Here is a 13,187-nt window from a genome sequence, read left to right as displayed (position 1 = left end):
ATTAAATTGAAGCCAGGCATGTTGTACCAGGACAATGGGAAATTGGCAAGACCTCACCACCTCAGTGAAAAACTCAAAAGGTAAAACTAGAGACTCATTTGAAAGGCTTTCCCTGTAGAAGAGCATTGCTGGGCCACTGTGCTGCTACAGAACCACTTGGAGAAGTCTTTGCCTGGGTTTAGTTGCCCAGTCTCTCAGATGCTATTGTGATAGTAGTTTAAAAGAACACCGCTACTGATGGAGTAAGTGGAAGGCTTTAACATTACTAGTCGTTCATTTTTCAGGCAAGCAAAATGTAAGAGCTACTTGGTGATGAAGTCTGGCACTAAGATTTGTAAGGAGGGCATTACAGGCCAAGAAGTGCACTATCTGTCGGACTACCGGTGGAGTTCCTGAGAGAGTATAGTGAGACGTTTATAGAATGACGCTTAATTAGAGTAGATACCCTTGGATGTTGGAGATGGCCGGACTATGGAACAACTTCATTAGAATAATTATATATTGCTTTTAGATTTTGCCTTTAAATAAGCAGGTTCCATTACGTTTTGGGTAAGTATATGTTAAGGCAACAAATTCCCAGAATTGTCTGCACATTGAGATGACTTTTAATTCTTCCATAGTTACATTATTACTGCTTTTGCAGGAGAGAAAATTGGTTGTGAACAATACTCTTGAGTTATGCTTCATCTCTCTCAACCTGTAGTCGTTACTATTCAGAGGCCTTCTGTCCTTGATGGTGCTCATGGTGAACACCAATTTGATTTTTTAAAACTTACTTTTTGTTTGTTTGTTTTTTTTTAATTGTTGTTCATAGACTATCTCCAAACTTCTTTATTCTAGAAGTTTAGTGACTGAATAAGACATTAGTTGCTCCACTTTTTTTTCTGGGTGGGGTGGGGGGTGTGTGGTTGATAAACTCATCCTAGGGCCACATTAGTTTTCTCTTTTGTTTCAAGAAACACTCTCTACCACGATTTATTGACTCTAGAAATACCAGTTATCAATCTGAAGATTCACTTGCAGTATCAAGATTCATTTGCCATTTAATAATAACAACAACAATGACAATGGCATCATCAACAACAGTTTAATGCTTAATCCTTGTGTAGACACATCTTTAAACCAAGCACTTCAGAGGCAAAGCCATGTGGATCTCTGAGTTTAAGGCCAAACTGGTCTACAGAGTAAGTTTGAGTCAGCCAGACAGAGAAGCTCAGCTCAAGAAAAGACATTTTATTTTATTTTATTTTATTTTATTTTATTTTATTTTATTTTATTTTATTTTATTTTATCACATGTGAGTATTTTGTCTGCATCTATATCTGTTTTGCCATGTATGTGTTCAGTGCCTGTGGAAGTCAAAAGAAGGCAGTGGATCCCTTGGAACAGGAGTTACAGAAAGCTATGGGCCACCACATGGATATTGAGAACTGAACCCAGGTCATCTGCAAAAACAATAGGTGCCCTTAACTGCCGAGTCATCATCTCCCTAGGCTCAGGAAAATTCTTTTCTAATATAGCTATATAGCAGGTTATCTAGTATATACCATTTAATAATACACACATCAAATAAAATAAGAAGGTGCTTGAGAATATATTTTAAAAGACTTCCTGGCATAAGACAGTGTTTAAAAATGTCATCAGTAATGTCACAAACATAGTTAGAGATGGTTTTTCAGTATCTGCAATGAAGCCCTGAATGCAAACAAAACCTAGGCTCAGTAGGCTCACTAAGGTATTCTTCACTTAGAGGCAGTGCTAGCCTGTGACTCCATATAGCCCTATTCCGGTGAAGACTTCAAGTATTGTAAAAAACCATTTTTCTTCAGTCTTTGACTGCACTTAAATACCTTGCAGCTACAGAAGTCATCTTCCACTAAAGGACAATGTGTATTTTATTGTTATTTTTCTATTTTAATATTTAATATAAATATCCAATAGACTTTCCTCTCTAGCTTAAAAAAGGATTTTAATATATTTTCATCCAATTCCTTAGCCAGTTCTGACTAGAAGCATCAAAAAAAAAAAAAAAAAAAACCCAAACCAACCAAACAAACCAAAAACCAAACAAAGCAACAAATAAACTGGTTTGGACGACTTGTGGTCTTCCTGTGCTTCATGTAGGAAATGCGCTGAATCTCTCTTGGGTAATTATATTTATATTAGTGGTATAGGGCTTCCCTTCTCCTAATTAATATGGAACAAAAATTCTGTGATAGCCATTATTGCTCGCTGAGCATAGAAACCAATGCTGTATGTGTGTACCAGAGCTAGATCTATAAAGAGTATTTATAAATTTCCAGCATGGTAGCATAGTAGCAACATCCCATATAAAAGGCTTTTCCTCACTCCACCAAGACTGTTAGAAAATGGAGCTGAAACTGCTAATGCTGCTATTAAAAGGGCTATAGCATCAAGAGCTGGGCAGAGGGGACTTCAAAAGCTGGAGCAGCTGTGGACCCAGCCCCAAGCCTCATTTTCTCCCTTTTGAAGAGTTATAATTGGAGAAGAAAAAAAATCAAGCATTTTTGACAAGACCTCTACCAAAGAAAATTATGGGAGGCAAAGATGAAAAGGAACACGTCCTGATTGGGCTGTTATTTAAAATCCCCAAAGGAGTTAGAGTATCACCATGATCACGGACACAGAAAAGGTTCATCATGGAAGACGCTGGGGTGATAAGCTGAACCAGGGTGCAGTGAGTGCATCTTCTTCCAGAAAGATGATAGGCCAGAGATTTATGAGAGATTTCACTGCAAATTTTAAAAAGTTCTAAAGCATCATTAGATAAGTTTCTGGTCAAAAGAATTAAATAATTACTTTTTTAATATTTCAAATGAATTTTATTAACATAAATATTATTCTTCAATTTTTTAATTTTATAATATTTTTATTAGATATTTTCTTTCTATACATTTCAAATGCTATCCCGAAACTTCCCTATAACCTCCCTCCACCCTGCTACCCTGCACACTTCTTGGCTCTGGCATTCCACTGTACTGGGACATATAAAGTTTGCAACACAAAGGGCCTCTCTTTCCAGTGATGGCCGACTAGGCCATCTTCTGATACATATGCAGCTAGAGACACGAGCTCCGGGGGTACTGGTTAGTTCATATTGTTGTTCCACCTATAGGGTTGCAGACCCCTTCAGCTCCTTGGGTGCTTTCTCTAACTTCTCCATTGGGACCCTGTGTTCCATCTTATAGATGACTGTGAGCATCCACTTCTGTATTTGCCAGGCACTGGCATAGCCTCATATGAGACAGCTATACCAGGGTCCCTTCGGCAAAATCTTGCAGGCATATGCAATAGTGTTTGGGTTTGGTGGCTGATTATGAGATGGATCCCCAGGTGGGTAGTCTCTGGATAGTCCATCTTTTCGTCTTAGCTCCAAACTTTGTCTCTGTAACTCCTTTCATGGGTATTTTGTTCCCTATTCTAAGGAGGAATGAAGTATCCACATCTTGGTCTTCCCTCTTCTTGATTTTCTTGTGTTTTGCAAATTGTATCTCGGGTATTCTAAGATTCTGGGCTAATATCCACTTATCAGTGAGTGCATATCTAATGACTTCTTTTGTGATTGGGTTACCTCACTAAGGATGATATCCTCCAGATATATCCATTTGTCCAAGAATTTCATAAATTCATTGTTTTTAATAGCTGAGTAGTACTCCATTGTGTAAATGTACCACATTTTCTGTATTCATTCTTCTGTTGAGGGGCATCTGGGTTCTTTCCAGCTTCTGGCTATTATAAATAAGGCTGCTATGAACATAGTGGAACATGTGTCCTTCTTACCAGTTGGAACTTCTGGGTATATATCCAGGAGAGGTATTGCTGGATCTTCTGGTAGTATTATGTCCAGGTTTCTGAGAAACCTCCAGGCTGACGAGTACCAGGAGAGTGATACAGTCACATTAACATTCATTAAATGCTTTGTCTTTGAAAGTTACCAACAAGACAGTGGAGCTATGTGCCTGAACTTTTTCCTTGACCTTATTTTTCTCCATCAATTTCGAATGGGTAGATTATTCTACAAATTAGTAAATCCAACCTCTGTGTGTGTGTGTGTGTGTGTGTGTGTGTGTGTGTGTGTGTGTGTGTGTGTGTGTGTGTGTGAGAGAGAGAGAGAGAGAGAGAGAGAGAGAGAGAGAGAGAGAGAGAGAGAGAGAGGTGAGAAAGGGTGGGAGAAATTGAAAATGACAAGTGAAAGAAATAAATAAAACAACTTTTAAAATACCACCACTAATCGCTAAGGTATCCATTACTACATTGAAGCTGGACCTAGGAAACACTTAAAAAGTGGAACCTTGAAATTTGGTCACAATATTTTTAAAAATTATTTTTTTGTATACAGTCAAGCTTTGTGATGACCATCTTTGCTGCTGACTTGTTTCTTCTACTGTGTCAACAGCACCTTAAAGGACAGCTGGTATAGCCATAAATGCCTTTGACAATATCTGTCAAAAGTATCAAATGCAAAATAAGTTTGAAAGATGAGTAAAATTTACTGTTTTTTTCCTATTTTCCAATGAAAATGTATAATAACAAACAAGACAGTCATTTGTTTCATATTTTATTTGTTTGAAGAAGAATGTTTATTGAATATCTTAGACAAAGCTAAAGGTACGGGAAAAAGTTCTTTACAAAACTACACTAAGTAAATAAAAATAAATTTCCAAAGTTAAAAAAACACCATACCTACTAAATCGTTATACTGCTAAAATTGTACTGATTCATTAATTATCAGAAATACTCTTTTGAAGAGCTAGTATAGTTAGAGTATAGAGCTTTATGACACTATATCTCCACAGACTGGGTAAGAAGCACTGTGCACGGGACTGGGCACAGCCTATGTCTTCAGTACACAATGCAAAAACCGCAACAAAGTTAATAGCTATAAATGTTGCTTGTATATAAGACCCCCTCAAAAAAGAATCTATCAAGACTGCAAAGTTTTGGAATTTTTCTATGTTCTGGTTCAATGTATTAAATGTTGTCTCGTTGATTGGGCATGAACTTTGTTTTTTTTTCTCTTTTTACACTAATTTTATTTATTTCTAAAATAACCTACCAACTTGATTTGAATGAAGAAAAACAAGTCTCTGTCTCAAGCATAGCAATAAACAAACAAACAAACAAATAAAGGAAAGAGGGAAGAGGAGGGGCAGGAAGCATGGGGAGAGAAGGAAGAAAGAAAGGTCCCAGAAATCTTTCCTTCATTAGATACACTTCACTAGTGGCAATCTTTATATCATGCCTGGCATACTCGGGCCACAACCCATTTGTATGTTTTAGTTAAAGGAAAGCACTATAGAGATCATCCATGCTAATAACACTATACAAACAAGGAAGAGTCTCTATTTGACTAATTAGAATACTATTAGATGCTGATCTAGCCCAGTGTTTATCACAACTTAAATGACTTTGGCTCATGACATGTCCCTTGGAGAAAGTGGGATATTCAAATCACCAATTATTGAGTTACAGTTAATCTGTACTTTAGTGTGTAAAAATAAGCTTTTTTTCTCCTTTTCTTTTCTTTTCTTTTCTTTTCTTTTCTCTTTTTTTTCTTTTCTCTTCTCTTCTTTTCTCTCCTCTCCTTTCCTCTTCCCCTCCCCTCCTCTCCCCTCCCCTCCTCTTCCTCTCCTCTCTTCTCTCCTCCCCTCCCCTCCCCTCCCCTCCTCTTCCTCTTCTCTCCCCTCCTCTTCCTCTTCCTCTTCCTATTCCTCTTCCTCTTCCTCTTCCTCTACCTCTTCCTCTTCCTCTCCTCTCCTCTCCTCTCCTCTCCTCTCCTCTCCTCTCCTCTCCTCTCCTCTCCTCTCCTCTCCTCTCCTCTTCTTTACTTTTCTTATAAAATCAGATGCACCAGGTGTTAGTATATCTTTGTTTAGAACAGTAATGTCTTCTTGGCTACCTGTTGCCTTGATTATAATGAAGCAACCCTCTATGTCTCCTCTGATTAGTTTTAGTTTGAAGTCTGTTTTGTCAGATATTAAGATAGGATAGGATAGGATAGGATAGGATAGGATAGGATAGGATAGGATAGGATAGCAATGCCTACTTCCATTTTGTCCTCATTTGCCTGGAATACATTTCATCCTTTCACCTTAAGGTCATTCTCATCTTTGAAAGTAAGAGGAGTTTCTTGTACTCAACAAACATGTATTTGCTTTTTTATTTTTATTTATTACGTATTTTCCTCAATTACATTTCCAATGCTATCCCAAAAGTTCCCCACACCCTCCCCCCCCCCACCCCACTCCCCTACCCACCCATTCCCATTTTTTTGGCCCTGGCGTTCCCGTGTACTGGGGCATATAAAGTTTGCCTGTCCAATGGGCCTCTCTTTCCAGTGATGGCCGACTAGGCCATCTTTCAATACATATGCAGCTACAGTCAAGAGCTCCGGGGTACTGGTTAGTTCATAATTTTACACCTACAGAGTTGCAGATCTCTTTAGCTCCTTGGATACTTTCTCTAGCTCCTCCATTGGATCAACTATTGGATGTATTTGCTTCTTAACGATGTCTCTTTAGTGGGGAATAGAAGCCATTAATACATAAAATTATCATTGCAAGGTTTGTCTTGACTGCTAACATTTTTATTTTTTATGTTTTTGCTGTTCGTGTCTTAGCCTTATAATTGTTCCTCTCTATTGTCTCTTGCCTTTGCTCATTCATCTTGTCAATATAAAGAATTGATTCCAATAGTCTCAGTAAAGTTGGTTTGGTCTGTGTCTTCCAAAGTTTTTTTCTCCTTCCACTATGGCATGTAGTCTTGCAGTGGAAAGTAGTCTAAATTGGTAACCATATTCTTTAAGAATTTGGAGTGCATTGTTTCGTTTGTTGTGCCTTTTAAAGTATCCACTAAGAAATCAGCTGTTGTCCTTACACGGTTTCCTTTACCTGTGATTTTTGTTCCTTTTAATTTTTCTGTATTATTGGTGATTTACATACAACATGGTGTGTGTGTGTGTCTTTGTGATCTTATCTGTTGACAGTCTGTGTGCCTCTTGTGTTTATATGCATATGGCTATTCATGTTCTACCTGTCTTAATTTGAGATTTTTTTCTAAGATACTTTTGAAAGCTCAACTCTGTGCCACTGACCTTGAATTATGTTCCATTTTTATGTCTATAATTTGAAGACATGATCTTTTCATATTGTCTTGCAGTTTCTGAATTTTCTTTGTGTATTTTGTTTTGTTTTGTTTTCATAATCTTTGTGTTTGTAGTTAAATGCCACAACTTCATCTTAAAGCTCTGCTGCCTTCTCTTCTACTTAATTCTATCTCTAGGACTTTCACCTGAGTTTTCTCATTGAATTGTTGAGTTTTCTATTCATTTCACCTAGAGATATCTTCAGTATTTATTTTTACTGAGTATAGTTTTCAAATTCTAAATGGTTTTCATCAATTTATTCAACAATACTTTTGTGTTTCCTTAACCATCATTTAGGTAGTTGTGGCAAGTGTCTTCATTAAACTCCTTGAATTCTTAGTTCTTTTAAATTCTATGTCATGGCATTAGTTCTTCTTATTAGAGAATATTTTTATAGAATTGGTAGATTTGTAGTGTGCAGAGACATGCTGTCTTGGTCTGTCTTGTTGAGTTTTGTGTGTGTGTGTGTTTTTTGTTTTTTTTTGTAATTAGACGGGTATGTGCACTTCTTTAGGTGTTTGTATGTGTACTGTGAGATTATAGACTGTTTCCTTTTAGTGGACGTTTGTTTTGGTGATTTTTGCTGCCAAAGTTCATTTCAAATTATGGATGAGGAATTATAGGGTCGATTCCTCAGATATTCAAATGTTGGTTTTATATTAGAAGAACTGATTGATTCTATTTCAGTTGGAAGAAAGAAAACATGCAAATGGAACCGATGGGTATCTGTGCCTGGAGTAGTGTAAAAGCTGTGATACTCAAGCTATGGGTGTGTGAAGAATGGATGGGCCAGGTTTGTGGCTGCTCATCATACCATATAAGCATACAGTTTTTGAGACCAAGGCTAGCTCTGAGGCCTAGGGGAGGTGAAAGCAGGCTATGGTATAGAGACCTTACCAGACTGGAGCACAGCATATGAAGCTTGATATAGGTCTGGGAATTTTGGAGGATGCAGGTGTGCTTAGGACCTGGGACCTTACTAGAATACAGAACATTGGATCCTGGCTAAACCTGGAAATGGGATATATCCCCAAACTGTTTTAAATACAGTTTATGGTATGCTATGTCTGCTTTAGTCCTTAAGTAAAGATTCTTATATTATGAAATAGAAAGAGCATTCCAAACTTTAAAATATCCAAGTAAGCCAAAATCCAATGCTAACTGAGCATTGAAATAATGTCATAAGTAGAAAATTCTACACCATAGACTTTTTATTTTATTCAAAAATTATTAAAATGCTCCATAAAAGTACATTTTAGCCACATGTACAAAATATATAAAATAAAGATGAATTTCATCTGTATTTGGTTTCCTCACAAAGATATCTAATAATATAGATGGATAGTTCAAAACGTGAAAAAATTCTGAATCCAAACATTTTCCAGTCTCAAGCATTTTGAGTAAAAGGTAACCAACCTAAGGAATTGAAAACAACCCTCAAAAGCTAATTCGAGAATGAAAAGGATAATTTCTGACATAAAGCAGGAGAATTCCTGAGGTCCAGTCTCAGTTCAAAGCTGCCCCATTCGTTCTGCTAAGTGTTTCTTATGCTAGTGATCGTTTACTGTCGTTTTTCAGCAGCTCTGCTCTTTGTAGGATTTTCTCTTTCCTGGACTAGTTCATTACTAAACAAGCCATCCTCTTCCTTAGATGTGCCTCCTCATGTTTGTTCTAGTGGGATCTCCTTCATCACTCAGAACTAAGTGGAAGTCCAGGTACCTGGAGCAGATGGCATCTAAAGAACTAGAATATAGAGACCAAGGCTAGGGGAAAAAAAATTTAAAGCAAAAAACATATCAACAAAACCAAACAAAACAAAAAAGAACCAAACAACTACCAAGTTGCTTTCCCACTTGACCTTTGCAGAGGATTAATTGGTCAGCTTCAGTACATCCTTCTAATTAGCTTCACCCTTAATTCTTTAGGTGTTTCACCATACATGTGATTTGGCTTCCACTTAACTTCCCCCCTTTGCACAAATCTTTCTCTCCAAGCCCCATTCATTTTTTTCTCTTCTAATGTCAATACTTTCTCATTGCCAGGTTTACCATATCCCCCATCCCAGTCAGGCTATGGGCACATTAAAGACAGGACCTGTTTCCTCTCTGTCTTAGTATAATGTTCATTTTATAATAAACATTCACCAATTATCAAATGAATCAATTATTTAATAACTATGTGACCAAATATAGCTAAAGAAAGATTAATTGATTATACAGATGTGTCTATAATTATTCTTAGGGCTAAAAGATAAACAATGAAGGGCAAAGGAAGTATATTATACCAAACTCAACTAGGGCAGGGCATATCTCAAATGCATGAAACAAATCATAATTAGAATGGATACCCAGATGATGAAGACCACCTTTAGATGGTAGTGATTGTAAATTCTGAAACAATTAATTGATAATGGATGGAAGGATCCTTAACTAAGAGGCACTTGATGAGTCACAGCATGGAAGCAGAGTAGTTCGGGTCCACATTGGTTTGAGAGGCTACTGTAACAAGAACATTAGCTTTAAGAAACAGACTGAAGGCTTCCTTTATTCATTCAATAAAAACTTAAGTGCCTTAGATATATCAGAAATGTTGTGATAATGAGGTCATAGTATTGGCAAAAGTGATAGAGGAACAGAATAGAATAAAATCTCACCTCTCTATATTATAGAGAATCATCCCAATATAATGGATATTAAATTTCATGGTCTGAAAAGTGAAATGTCCTGTAGAATAACAAAGAGTTAATAAGGGAGACTCTAGGAGAATATCAAAGAAACCTGGAAAGGTAATGGCCAGAGGCATGTATAAAGCATACCATAACAAGGAAGCAGCCATTTACAGATAGCCTAATACAAGAAGGTGGAGATAGCTTAGTGATGTTACATTTATCTACCATGTGAAGGGCCTTGAGTTCAATTCCAAGAATAGATTCTAAGATAGAAGCATAACTAGCTTGTTCCCATTGCAGAAAGAGGTCATTGGGTGGAGAAAAAAATAAGAGATGAACACACACAAAAAGAAAAGGAAAGAAAAGAAGTAAATTTTTTATCTACGATTAAGCAATTTGATTTTTATTCTCAGCATATATTAATTAAAGAAAGTAGGATGGCAGGAAACTCGAAAATGTCATTAACTTCCTACAACTTAAATTGATTGTGCTGGGGCCACTAGATAATAACTATATTACAATGCACTGTGTACAAAGGCACCATGAAATTTAGCTCATTAGATATATTATATAGTCACATAGGCAATAAGAGGGATATGTATTTCCTACTTATATTTTAACTTTTTATTAAAGTGACATCCACACATAAAATTGATGTACTCAGAACTACTCTACTTAGTGGGTGGCTGAAATCCTTCTATTACAAAAGTTCTCACTGTCCTCTTCAGAAAAACCTGTTTATCAATTCAAAGCAATAATAAATGATGCTTTGAAAATGGCAGTAGTGGTTAAGGAAACCAATTATGCTCAATGTGAACTAATCAGAGAAGGGAATGGAAAAGGTTATCAAAATGCGAGGGTTTCCTGTGGATCCTCTAAAGGCTGTCTCTGCCTTGGATAGTGTCATAATATATAAACAAAGCATCATAAGGAGGGCTATATTCAAACTCAGTTTGAGGATGCAGAGTACCACTGCAGGAAAGTACAGTAGTGGGAGTGCCTCTCACTGAGGTGGCAAGAGGGACAGACAATTGTAGGTCGCATTGCGTTCACATCTCTTAAAGCAGGAAAAGATGGATTCTGAGGCTCAGTATTTTTTTTTTTTTTTTTTTAGATTCATCCTGGGACCCAAGCCCATGAAATAATCCTGCCAAAATACAGGGAATGGTTTTCTTCTTCACTTACCTTCTCTCAAAATACTCTCACAGACTAACACAGATGATTGCTTTCTAGGTTATTCTAAATTTCACTAATTAAAAAAATGCTGTCTTTAATGGAAAGTCATATAGGGAGATAGCCAGATCCATAGATATTAAAACTATTTAATCTTTAAGGGAGTACTATGAACAGGAATAGGTTATATAGGCTCTATAGAGCAAGATGTTAGCAGAATTATATAAATAAGAGAGTACTGACTGCATTTTGTGCTGAAGTTAGGGGTAACGTATGGAAAAATAATGGCTTTGGGAATCAGAATGATTCACATTCAGAATCATTCACAGAATGATACACAGAGAAACCCTGTCTAGAAAAAAAAAACAAAAACAAAAAACAAAAACAAAACAAAACAAAAAAAAAAACTAAAAAAAATTTAAAAATTGCTCTGGCTAGGACTTCAAGTATTATGTTGAAGAGGTAGGGAGAAAGTGGGGAGCCTTGTCTAGTCCCTGATTTTAGTGGAATTGCTTCAAGCTTCTCACCATTTACTTTGATGTTGGCTACTGGTTTGCTGTAGATTGCTTTTATCATGTTTAGGTATGGGCCTTGAATTACTGATCTTTCCAAGACTTTTATCATGAATGGGTATTGGATCTTGTCGAATGCTTTTTCCGCATCTAACGAGATGATCATGTGGTTTTTGTCTTTGAGTTTGTTTATATAATGAATTACATTAATGGATTTCCATATATTAAACCATCCCTGCATCCCTGGGATAAAACCTACTTGGTCAGGATGGATGATTGCTTTAATGTGTTCTTGGATTCGGTTAGCGAGAATTTTATTGAGTATTTTTGTACCTATATTCATAAGGGAAATTGGACTGAAGTTCTCTATCTTTGTTGGATCGTTCTGTGGTTTAGGTATCAGAGTAATTGTGGCTTCATACAATGAGTTGGGTAGAGTTCCCTCTACTTCTATTTTGTGGAATAGTTTGTGTAGAACTGGAATAAGATCTTCTTTGAAAGTCTGGTAGAACTCTGCACTAAACCCATCTGGTCCTGGGCTTTTTTTGGCTGGGAGACTATTAATGACTGCTTCTATTTCTTTGGGGGATATAGGGCTGTTTAGATCATTAACCTGATCTTGATTCAACTTTGGTACCTGGTATCTGTCTAGAAACTTCTCCATTTCATCCAGGTTCTCCAGTTTTGTTGAGTATAGCCTTTTGTAGAAGGATCTGATGGTGTTTTTGATTTCTTCAGGATCTGTTGTTCTGTCTCCCTTTTCATTTCTGATTTTGTTAATTAGGATGTTGTCCATGTACACTCTAGTGAGTCTAGCTAAAGGTTTATCTATCTTGTTGATTTTCTCAAGAACCAACTCCTCCTTTGGTTAATTCTTTGAATAGTTCTTCTTGTTTCCACGTGGTTGATTTCACCCCTGAGTTTGATTATTTCCTGCCTTCTACTCCTCTTGGGTGAATTTTCTTCCCTTTTTTCTAGAGCTTTTAGATGTGTTGTCAAGCTGCTAGTGTGTGCTCTCTCCAGTTTCTTCTTGGAGGCACTGAGAGCTATGAGTTTCCCTCTTAGAAATGCTTTCATTGTGTCCCATAGGTTTGGGTATGTTGTGGCTTCATTTTCATTAAACTCTAAGAAGTCTTTAATTTCTTTCTTTATTCGTTCCTTGACCAAGGTATCATTGAGAAGAGTGTTGTTCAGTTTCCACGTGAATGTTGGCTTTCCATTATTTATGTTGTTATTGAAGATCAGCCTTAGGCCATGATGGTCTGATAGGATGCATGGGACAATTTCAATATTTCTGTATCTGTTGAGGCCTGTTTTGTGACCAATTATATGGTCAATTTTGGAGAAGGTCCTGTGAGGTGCTGAGAAGAAGGTATAGCCTTTTGTTTTAGGATAAAATGTTTTGTAGATATCTGTCAAGCCCATTTGTTTCATAACTTCTGTTAGTTTCACTGTGTCCCTTTTTAGTTTCTGTTTCCATGATCTGTCCATTGATGAAAGTGGTGTGTTGAAGTCTCCCACTATTATTATGTGAGGTACAATGTGTGCTTTGAGCTTTACTAAAGTGTCTTTAATGAATCTGGCTGCCGTTGCATTTGGAGCATAGATATTCAGAATTGAGAGTTCCTCTTGGAGGATTTTACCTTTCATGAGTATGAAGTGTCCCTCC

Source organism: Mus musculus, chromosome 7, assembly GCF_000001635.26.
Source record: "Mus musculus strain C57BL/6J chromosome 7, GRCm38.p6 C57BL/6J".
NCBI lineage: Eukaryota > Metazoa > Chordata > Mammalia > Rodentia > Muridae > Mus > Mus musculus.
Note: the sequence above shows the minus strand (reverse complement) of the source record.